Source organism: Rhamphochromis longiceps, linkage group LG10, assembly GCF_057381845.1.
Source record: "Rhamphochromis longiceps isolate RC_006_pf linkage group LG10, R_longiceps_female_GT1.1, whole genome shotgun sequence".
In the NCBI taxonomy this organism is placed as follows: Eukaryota; Metazoa; Chordata; class Actinopteri; order Cichliformes; family Cichlidae; genus Rhamphochromis; species Rhamphochromis longiceps.
The window spans coordinates 22,414,656-22,427,217 of NC_140566.1; positions in this window are offsets into that span (position 1 = coordinate 22,414,656).

Consider the following 12,562-nt stretch of genomic DNA (forward strand, 5'->3'; position numbering starts at 1 on the left):
TACCCACATCTATAAGAAAGGAAGAAGATATTTTATGTCTACCTAGACCTTGACTTATTTATCAGTTAGCCAATGTGGAATTTAAAAATGTGTCATAAAAATAGTTCACTGGCAAACTGGTCCTGACTCTGTTATGTTGTCAGCGATGTCTACATCATATGCGGCCGAGTGGGCTTCATCAAAAATGTGGTGAGAAGCAAAGTCTTTGTTTCACGTTGGTAAATGTAAATCACCTAATGTGCACCTCCTCCAGCAACGTGGCTAACAGTGTTGCACATATACTAATGCTGTTGTGGTTGTAGTTTTTTCAGGGGCAAATATATTTATGCTTTAGGTTTTCACGCTTCTTTGCACAATTCCCTGATGTCCATTTTAATAGTTTCAGAAATATTACAGGCATTTGCTGACATGCTACGGCTGAAGGCATGGTTTTTATTATAATTAGGAACCATACCTTCTTAAAGTAGCTGGAAAGAGGAATCGACAGTAATGAACTGACCATTCACAGTAATTGCAGGCTGTGTGGATGCAACATGTAGTTACATTTAAGGCTATGCCGTAATGTTTCAGAAGGGTTTGCAGTTATGATGTAGCACAAATCTCCAGTAAGATTGCATTAGGAAGGAGATCTGGTGTTAAAAAAAAACAAAAACGTTTTGAATAGAGTTAGAGGTAACAAGTAGCTTGTTCTTCTTCATACTCTTCAGAGAAAATAACAATCGCTAGCAAAATATAAGGAATCAAAATCGTAGCTTTACTAAAAGGACTCAAAGATGTCAGCAAACAGCTGGAGGGAGATTGCCAAAACTACTTGAAAGATGTGAAGGAAGGGACAAAGACAGGACAAATATGTTTGCCTCTGAAAAAACCAAACAAACCCTAGGAGGGTCCTCGCTCTTTTCTATCATGGCTGCCACCGCATATAAAACTCTGGGAAATCACCACAAGGTAATTTATTCATAATATACCATACAAAAGCATGAATGCTGGTAATGATATCAGCCACTTGCATAGGCTACGTTATATTTTTTTATATAGATTCATCTGAGAAGTCAAATCAAACCTTAAGACTTCAGACAAGTTTCCATTTATGACATATGGTGTAAATTTAAGGCAGAAAAACACTTTTAAACCCCACTTAACATGAAGCAGAATATGAATAAAATGTGAGTGCACGTGCATGTTGCTTCTATGTATTTGTTACTTTTTCGCATGTAATTTCATACATGAGGCCATGAGGTAAAATAAAAAGACAGCTATATAACTCAAAATTGAATTGAAATTTGAGATGAACCATGTATGCTGGCCTAACCCTGACCTTAAATGTACCCTTTCGATTTTTGTTGAAAGACAGCATCTCATCATCCTTTGAGATTTCCCTCGCTGGATGAATTCCCCATTTTTACGTGTAGGTCCCTAAGCCGTGCAGCAAGAAAAGCCCCTGTCGTTTTGCATTCGCCACGCTATATTTGGTGAAATACAGTAATTTGCATTGGAATTTGGACATTGCATATTCACGTGGAATTATGGTCACAGTTATTTTTTCTGTTTTTGTGAAATCAAAGAGAGAAAATATAATTAAACAAAAAGATTTCTTTCAATTAAACCATTAAATAACGTGAAAAGTCTCCTGGGTGTTTCAAAACACCTAATTCATGTCTGCAAGTGATAGACTTTGATAGTTCAAAGCAATGCAAAGTGAAATGGCTGGCACTTTGCATGCTTGTGGCATAAGGTTCAGCCTTTAGGAGCGTGTGCCAGAAATTCCTTAATTCTCAGTTCGCAGTTGAGTAAACTAAGATTTGGGGGGATTACAGAGTTGCTGGAGGGAGTAACATGTAGTCCTGTCTGGAAACCTTCAGCTGGTAGGTTTCACATTATTCACACACGCTTTTCGCTACATCTGCCGTCTGACACACATCACAGTACATCACAGTGTCCTCGGAGGTACAGCTGTGTCGACTGATAAGAGACTCTTGAAGCTCCACCTCCGAGTGATCTGAAAATACTATGAGCCAAATTATCTCTTCTTGTGCATCCTCCTCCCAACTGGAAGCTCAGACTTGCTCACAGCTGCTTTTCCATCACACTGAAGGACATTGCACTGACATGTACTTAAAGTAACCTTACCCAGCTCTAACTACAAACACTAGCATGATAGTAACATTAAGCTGAATTTTTACTGTAAAAGGAAATGACTGATGTGTGACTTGCCTTTAGTCCCGGAAGTGTGACTGTTTTACTATACATACAGGTTCAAATATATACATACGCTTGCTTAAACCTTTTAATAAGTGGTACTGAAGGTTATGTGACATCTTTTAACTTGACATGACTTGTTAACTTTTCATTAGTGATCATGATTGTTTCTCTTTGCCAGAATGAAAAGGAATTGTTTGACAGCGCTCATTGGACTGACCAATATTCAGATCAATAAGAAATTCCAAGGAACTCGGTGAAGATCTAAGGAAAGTTGTAGATTTACTCAAGCTGGGAAGGTCTCTGAGCCATATCTAAACAACTTCAGATTCCAGGGATTCCAGTTATTGAGATGTCTCACCATTTTGCTAAGGTCTGCTAAGAAAACACAGACTGTCACCCTCAGATGAGAGGAAATTTATTAGGATACTCAGGAGCAACTCAAGAACCACAAAGCCTGTCACGAACTAGAAACTGCTGGAACACCAGTGTCATTGTCTACAGTAAAGTGAGTTTACATCATCAAGAACTGATAGGGCGCCGACCAAGAAAGAAACCATCCATCGATCTTCTTCCACTTACAGGATAATGCCGTAGCAGCCTAAGCGGAGAAACCCAGACCTCCCTCTCCCTAGCCACGTCCTCCAGCTTGTCTGGGGAACACCAAGCCTCCCCCAGGCTAGCCAAGAGTTATAATCTCTCCTGGGTCTGCCTCAGGGCCTCCTCCCGGTGAGGAGATGCCCAGAACACCCAGGAGGCATCCTTGTCAGATGCCTGAACCACCTCAAAAGGCTCCTTTCAATGTGGAGGAGAAGACGGCTCTACTATGAGTCCCTCTCACATGGCTGAACTTTCTCTAAAAGAGAGGCCAGCCATCCTTCGGAGAAAGCTCATTTCTGCCGCTTGTATCTGCGATCTCATTCTTTCGGTCACCACCCAAAGTACACGACCATAGGTGAGGGTGGAGATATAGATCAACTGGCTTCGCTTTTATGCTCAGCTCTCTCTTCACCACAACAGACCGATGCAGCGTCCTAGCGTCCATACCACCAATCTGTCTGTCGAATTCCCGCTTTCCTCTTCCTTCACTTGTGAACAAGACTCTGAGATACTTAAACTCTTCCACTTGGGGCAGTAACCAGTCCCTGACTCAGAGTGGGGACTCCACCCTTTTCTGCCTGAGGACCATGGCCTCAGACTTGGAGGTGTTGATTCTTGTTTTGCAGCACTGGAACGATTCACCCTGCTCCAAAATACACACCTTCAGTCTTGACTGAAATTTGCAGCTGCCAACATGGGTGAGACAAGACAAGGCATAATCACATGACGTGATAAGGTGATGTTTTCAATGGATGGAATAATGAAGGAGGAGATCCACCTTCAAATTCTTACCTTCATTTCAAATCAACAGCTAGAAGGTGGAAACTTGGACAAAACTGGATGCTACTACAGGACAGTAATCCCAAACATACATCAAATCTGGTTTTGGAATGAATAAATCAGACTAACATTGAGTTTGTGGAATGGCCTTCCCTAAACCCGACCACAACAAACCAAAATTTGTGGCTTACACTTAACGGCTGGGTCCATGTCAGGAAACCATCCAATTTAAATGAACTCTACTAATTCTTTAAAGGTTACCAAATTAATCAAATATCGGTTGGGATGTATGTATACTTTTGATACTGTGTGGATTAGAGAAATCCAAAATAACATCAAACTTGTGCACAGTGGAAAAAGAACAGTTCCAAGAAATCCTTAAAAGCCCCAAATTACCATGACTTTTATGCCAATGATAAGTGTCTGTAAACCTCTGACCACAACTGTATACACACATAAACTATGAAAAAGAGCGCACCTCATACCCACAAGTCCAAGAAAAAAAGCACACAACATAAACACACATGCATCTGGGACTTTCAGAGCTTTAAGGAGAACTTTCAATTATTGATGAGGCCACGTGCTTTGTACCTTTATTGAGGCAAAGGGAGTCTCGGGTGGGCTTGACTCAGCATTTCTCTGTCCATTGCTTTTTCTTTCAGCCTCTGTCAGCACAGTGAGTGTGTGTTGGTAAATCATCTGTTGAGAAACACACAAAAGGGAAAACTAGACAGACAAACACAGACGATAAAGCCAACGTAGACTAAACAAGAGACACAAGTTGGTGAACAACTAACAGGTCAGTGGACCTTTATAATCTCGTTTTGTAGGTCAATAGCAATTTTCAGACTCCTGAAAGAAAATAAAATGTTACTGGTGGCAAACATCAGGTTTTGCTGTTGACCTCACAGCTGAAGGACTGCACTCATAGTGGAGGCAGAGCCACCAATTTGTCCTTCAGCTGTGGCTTCAGCTCAGCTGATATGACAAAATGCTGGCAAGAGTGTCAGCCTCCTGGGCATTATTTATAGTGTGAGGCTTGGGAATTTTAAGAACTATGATGTCTGCTTCTTGGTAGTTTAAAAATTAAATAACAATAATCAGCTTTGTCTGCGTTAATCTTGTTAAAATGACGTTAACACCATTAACGCGGCAAATCTCCGTTTGCGAGTTAGTGCAGATCGCCCCGTGCGTGGGGCTGCCTGGCGTCAACGCGTTAGCGCCGGGCAGCCCCATGATCCGTGCTAACTCGCTAGCAGAGATTTGCCGCGTTAATGCGGTTATGCTACAAAGAAACAACTGGCGATGTCAGCAGGTTTAAATTAAATTGAAACAATATTAGACTCGAGTTAATTCCTAATCAGCCATTTATCACCAGTAATTTAAACACCCCACCATCATAAAAAAGTTTTGAGTTAATTCAGGCTATGTTAGATAACATAGATAACTAGTCTCGATCATCATTTTAGCAATCGGGTTACGCTTACCCTTGCACCTGTCCACTGCCTGCCATTTCATTTTGACCAGATGCAGTTTTCTGCACCATCTCCTTTTGTTTATGTGCTAAAAGAGAAGTCATTACCTTGTAAGTAAAACCGATTCTGAAGTACGATTTTGCTAACTCATCTACACAAGACGTTTTGTAGAGGCCATAGCAGCCGTGGCAGTTTGTCTTGAAACAACAGCTCTAATCTCTAAATTTCGACTTTCTTCTCAAAATGATCAATAATATCTTTTTATCTTAATGTGGCCCTAATACATCCCATCACACATCATGTGGAAGAGAACTAAAAATGGTGTATTTCATAGGGTTTTTTTTTTTTTTTGAAGCTGGCCACCACTTCCACCCAGTGACTGTTTTTGTGGCTCCTTCCAGCCTGTCACACAGCCAGACTCCTCGGCCATGGAGAAGTGCCCAGAAGGTAAATGAAACCACTCTGGCTTTAGAGGCAGAGGTCCTCAATTGATTTCACACCCACGTTTGCGCACATTCTTTAATTACACATTTACACACACACACACACACACACACACACACACACACACACACACACACACACACACACACAGAGAACCTTTGGCTAATGAATGGGTTTGAAACGTTTCTTGCGTTGCTTCATAAGAAAAATAGGATAACATGAAAATGAGCAGAATTAGACTCCTTTTTATGTCACGAACCGTGAATGAATGAGCAAGTCGCCCAAATTTGACATCACCATGGTAACAACAAATTCACAAATTGCATGCTGCCGTGCATACTACAGAAACGGCTCAACATACAGGGATGTACTGTAGTGAAAGATATAAAGACGGACAAACACAACTGTACTTTTGTACATCCTTGACCCACTTTGCTCAAGACACCATGTTCAGTCCCTGTTTGAATAGAGGCTAAAATCTTTATGACCCTTTTTTTACAGTGATGTGTGCTGTTCACATCTGATTACCACCAGGGCAATAACGGATAATCCACCGCTACTAATTTTCTACAACAGTTATGCTAATTGTTCCTGTTTGCTCTCTGACTTTGGTGCCTCTCCAAATAAAATAATTGTTTTCACTCCTGAAATTATGCAGCAAATTAAAAACTATTTTTTTCATTGCCTGTGTTAGTTTTTTATTTACCAATATGGAAAGCTGCATAATTATCACATAAAACTTGCAGATTTGTCAGTTTTTGCTCTGGAAAATTTTGAAATTTCTTTCAACACACTTAACCACTTATTTGCTCAGTGTAGCGTACACATGCATACGATGCACACGCACACTGACCCTCACATCACAGGCCCCCAGCTGCTGCTCTGTTGTAATTTATTATCCCTTCTGTGCCCAGTGGAGTCATGAAATCAGCCTGGCCTTTGTGACACACACACACCCACATGGATGCACACACACACACACACACACACACAGTTCACGTGTCTTTTTCAAACAGTCATCTCAGCCCGCTACCCAGAAAGACCTCTTCGGCTTAATTAGTATAGGGTCCCCAGGGAGCGCACAACAGGGGAAAATACACTGGATGGATGAAGGAAGGATGAAGGGTTTGAGGCTGTCAGGCAAAAAAATAAAGAAAAAAGAAAAACATTGAGGAGATGAGCTTTTCTGTTATATAAAAAGTGGAGCAAGTTGGGGGGTTTTCAGCTTATATTTAGAGTGAGGTTGTTAGTGATTATAAATATTACCCATAGATCAATGAGAAGCTTCCCATCCATACCCCAAGGTCCTTTGCATCCCCAAACTACCCACACGGTTTTCTTTCTCAGCCACATGCCCGATCCAAATGAATATTTTATAGGACCCAAACACAACTCTACAATAGCACACCATAAGGCTTTGTTGCGCTGGTCAACACTACACATGTAAACATCTACATAATTTACACAAATACAATCGGTGTCAAAGTCAAAATTCTGTATTATTCGTGTGTAAACTTGGGAATGCAGAATTGTCTTCTATGCACTTTTGGGTTTGGCTGCAGAATTTTCTACCGAAAATCAAAACGGCAGGAAATTGTTGAAATGAGATTTTAAGAAATTAAACATCAAATATTGTGAACTTGTATGCATTTGCTCTCAGGCACCTCTGTGCACGCTTATAAATGCACACTTGACTCACAAACACACACACACATGCGCGCGTACACTCTGGGAGGAATTGCACCATAATTATGCCTTAGGTAGAGGTGATTAATTTTTTAATGGATTCAATGTTTTATTCATAGTACCTATCCACTCTTGAATATGGCAGAGCGCACAGAAAACCATTGCCAGAAAGTGAATACATGATAAAACTGGCTATTAGTAAGTTCATACAGTAGATAAATTACACATCTCGGTAGCTTTGAAAAAAGTCGAATTTCAGGCTGAAACTGTAGATTCACAGTAGGTCTTATAAATAGTTTCATAAATATGTAATTTACTTCCCCTTCTGCCTCGTGCTTTATTTAGGGTTGTTCTGGGCATGAAGAATTTGGAACAAAACAATGTATTTTTGTGACAGACAGCAAAAGGCAGAGAAAAGGGACAGTAGGAGGAGAGGGTGTTGTCTCCTGAGTGAGGCCAGCAGGACCGGTTATTCTGTCCTAGAAATCCATTTACAGCACCGAGCACTCTGCCTAATCATCTGCCCCACTGTGAAAGGAATACTGTGTCCTACACTCAAGAAGGGCCATAAAACTGGATCACATTTAGGATTTTTAAATATTAGTCCTTCCTCCTGCTGATTTTCTCCCCCCAGTGTATGAAGAAGATTTCTTTTAAGCAATTTTGTTTGCAGACCAGAGTGGAGATTGAAGAATGATGAAAAAGGGAAACGGAGGTCACGTGTATATGATAGAAATTTAAGATAAAAGTGTTAGGATGGAGCTACTGTGGACACGATACTCTAATTAACAAAAGCAGTAGGGGTAAAATGATTATTTTATTATGTTTAGACAGTCATGGGGCTTAATTATATTTTGGAGAATATAAAAAGAGGATTTAATTGTGCAACTTAAATTCAATATAAATATTTCTGAAGCAGAACATGAACAAAAAATAATATTTGGCATTGTTTCCAAGCCACAGATCTTTAGGTAAGAACCATCTCCTACTGAGACAAATCGAATTCCTTGTGCTCTCTTTATTCATACTACTGTAGTGTAGAGCATGAGGAGTGGCAGAAAGCTGGATCTCATTTGTGATTTTTAAAAAAAACAAAAAACAAAAAAACATTACTCCTTCTTCCTGCTGTTTTTCACCCTCCAGTGCATGAAGATTTCCCTTGAACAGTTTTGTTTGCGGAACAGAACAGACATTTTAAAAAATGAGGAGAGGAAATGCAAATGATGATAGAAATTTGTGATACGAGTGTTAGACTGCAGTTAAGCTCCTCTACAGTAAAAAAAACACAAAACAGTTGAGGTGGTCCGGGCATCTGATCACCCCCTGGATGCCTTATATGTGAGGGTTTCTTGGACATGCCCAAGTTGGAAGAGGCCCCTGGACATACTGCGTTTTGGCTGGCTGGGGAACATCTTGGAGTTCCCCCAGAAGAGCTGCAGGAAGTAGCTGGGTGAGGGAAGTCTGGGCATCTTGTCTTAACTGTCTCCACAACCAGATCAAGTGGCAGAGGATAGGTGGATGGATTTCTTATTGCAATATTGTCTTATTTGTACACATCTACGGGTATTTGCACAGCTCACGCCAACCTCTGAGCACAATGTGAATGGCCACATTATCAGGCATCTGCAATCTATTCTCTTAATCTGATTGCTTTAATCCGGTCACTCCTTAACGCTGCTAATACCTGCTCCATGGCCTGTTCATCCTTCCTGTATATATTAAATAATGCAGGAGACTGCATGTTCCCCTAATTTATCGCTCTCTCCCAGCTGGATTTGAAGTGACAGATTTATGAGATTGCCATTTGCGGCTTGCGTGTAATACTGCCAGTTGAGGGTCAGTGAGACTGACAGAGTCAAAGCTGTTTGATGACCTCTCTGTGATAATGACCATACAAGAGAGAAGGACACAGAAGGACAGGGAAACAGATAAAAGGAGTAGAAGGTTATTGGTGTGGGTGGGTGATGAAGGAAAAAAGGTGGTTGGATGGTCATCTGACAGAGTAAAGCAGACACAACCACATCTCTTAAATGGGCTACATGTGATACCCTAGAAAAAACTGGGACAGATTCATATCGGTATGACGAATCAAATCAATCTTAGATGTCAGTTAACACTGTACACGGAGAAAATTGCTTTTTTAGATCAAAAGAAGAAATCTTTTCTTGAATGCTTTTTTACTGAATTTGAGATTATAAGATTGTCTCCTCTCTAATTTCTGTCCATTAAATCAGGACACAAGCAGGCTTATTCAACGTTTTGTTAGCATAAACACTAACCTGGCTTTGTGCAAAGGTGAAAACACAAGCACCTATAGCTCTATCTCTTAAGGGTGCTTTATCCCACAGGCTTCAAACTCTGTTAGGGCCTGGGGCAGAATATACTATGTCTCTCTCACACACTATAAGTATAGCATCTTCATTCCAGCTTCTGATCACTACAATGGACTATGACCAGAGTCAGAGGTAAAAGTAATATATTTCCTAGTATGCTCCTTGTTCATTGAAACATCTCAGAAAATGTGCCAAATGATTAAAATAATCAACCAAAACAAAATTTGAAGATAAAATGGCATCGGCACCCTGCTTCTTGCCCTGTCTTGACCCTGAATTGGATAAACCGAAGAGAATGAATGGATAGACTGATGGATGGATGGATGGACGGACAGACGGACGGACAGATGGATTTAATGAATAAAGCATTTATATACTACATACATGAAGTTTGGGTCACAAGATAGAACCATAGCTGACACTTGTAATCTGCCTAATATAATGGATTTGTGTATTTTGTGTAATGTACAAAGGATAATAGTTTGTCATTTCTGGACTGTGCTGTGCACACTGACAAGGATATGTCACAGTACGGCTGTGTGCAGGCAAAAGTAGGACCCAAACGCAAACTCACAGAGACAAAAGGTAAACTCAAAAAACACAGCTTTATTGCTGGCGTGGAGTGGGACACGAAAAACAATACAAAATAAACTAAACTGGGAAAACTAAAGCACAAGGAGCCACAGGGGAAAAAAAAAAAAAAAAAAAAAAAAAAAAAAAAATCACACAGCTATGATGGAGACTACGACACTGACAAAGAGAAACACAGGGCTTAAATACACAGAGGGATAACGAGGGAATGAGACACAGAAGGAGGGCACAGCTGGGAGAAATCAGGACTGGACGAGACAGAGACGCAAAACTAGAAACACTCACATGAGGCATGGACCTTCAAAGTAAAACAGGAAGTATCACACAGAGACGCGAACTAGACACAGTGGAGACAGCAACTAAGAAACAGAGACAAACCATAAGGCAGAGGTCTAAGAACCAAAATACACAGAGGGAAATACTCAGCTTTGAACACAAGAGACTAGACTAGACTAGAGGGAGTAACAAAAGACCAACCATGAGAACATAATGCACAATGCAGGGTGACAGAAAACAAGAAACTCAAACATGCAAAGACACACCATAAACAGAACAGAGGGGGCACAGAGAGACATGAAGGGCAGGGGAGACTTAACATGGGTTGAAACACAAGGGGGAACTAATAAGCAAATCAACATAGGAGGCCTAATGAGCTAAACATACTATAAACATCAAAATGAACTAAAACTCAAAACACTGGGTCCCAGGATCGTGACAGAGCCCCCCCTTCAAGGGCGGATTCCAGACGCCCAAAACCAGGAAAAACAAAACCAAACCAAAAACAACCCACCCAGGGCGGGCGGCGGGGGTCCAGGACGGAGGGCCAGAAACAAAGCCACAAAAACACAATGTCCATCAAAAACACAGGAGCGCAGGGAACAGTTCACAACTCCTCAGGGGGCCGACCCGGAGGGTGACGGTCCAGAAGTCCATTTGATCAGGGGGCCGTCCGTGCGGACGGCAACGGCGGCGCCCAAGTGTCAGGCGTACCGGCCGAGGCTTGGAGGGCACAGGACCAGGCGACGCTGAGGCAGAGGCTGGCCCAGGCGACGCTGAGGCAGAGGCTGGCCCAGGCGACGCTGAGGCAGAGGCTGGCCCAGGCGACGCTGAGGCAGAGGCTGGCCCAGGCGACGCTGAGGCAGAGGCTGGCCCAGGCGACGCTGAGGCAGAGGCTGGCCCAGGCGACGCTGAGGCAGAGGCTGGCCCAGGCGACGCTGAGGCAGAGGCTGGCCCAGGCGTAGCAGAAGCACAGGCAGAGGCTGGCCCAGGCGTAGCAGAAGCACAGGCAGAGGCTGGCCCAGGCGTAGCAGAAGCACAGGCAGAGGCTGGCCCAGGCGTAGCAGAAGCACAGGCAGAGGCTGGCCCAGGCGTAGCAGAAGCACAGGCAGAGGCTGGCCCAGGCGTAGCAGAAGCACAGGCAGAGGCTGGCCCAGGCGTAGCAGAAGCACAGGCAGAGGCTGGCCCAGGCGTAGCAGAAGCACAGGCAGAGGCTGGCCCAGGCGTAGCAGAAGCACAGGCAGAGGCTGGCCCAGGCGTAGCAGAAGCACAGGCAGAGGCTGGCCCAGGCGTAGCAGAAGCACAGGCAGAGGCTGGCCCAGGCGTAGCAGAAGCACAGGCAGAGGCTGGCCCAGGCGTAGCAGAAGCACAGGCAGAGGCTGGCCCAGGCGTAGCAGAAGCACAGGCAGAGGCTGGCCCAGGCGTAGCAGAAGCACAGGCGGATGCAGCCGGACCAGGCGTAGCAGAAGCACAGGCGGATGCAGCCGGACCAGGCGATGACGAAGACTCGGATGCAGCCGGACCAGGCGACGACGAGGCGGTCGCAGGTGGCGGCTGAACGGGCCCCTCGGACCCTCCAGCTGATGAGGCGTGAGGCTGGACGGGCCCCTCGGGCCCTCCAGCGGACGAGGCATGAGGCTGGACGGGCCCCTCGGGCCCTCCAGCGGACGAGGCATGAGGCTGGTGTGGTTCTCCGGAACCACCAGCTGACGTGGCATGACCAGTAGGTGCAGAGACCACCGGCTGAACAGAAGGCTGAGTGGGTGACGGAACAGACGACTGAGCTGAACAATGGGGAGCTGGCTGAGCTGCACAGTGGGCTAAGGGCTGAGCTAACGGAAGCACGGGAAAGTGTACTATGGACTGGGTGGCTAACAGCGCTAATGACTGAGCTAAAGACTGAAAGGCATGCAGTAGTGATGGCGGTGTGGATTGCAGACCGAATTCTCCTGAGCCCTTAGTAGAAACAGGGACGGGCGCAGGCACATGCCGGACACTAGCCACTCCCACCCGAGGAGTAGGTACGGGTGCGGAGACGGGCTGTATCCTGGCTGACCTCACCCTGGGGACCGGAACAGGCACCGGCAGGGCAACTGCCCTTCCCACCCGAGGAGCTGGTACGGGTGCAGAAAGGGACAGAGCCTCAGCCGGCCTGGAAACCAGAGCGGGGACCAACTG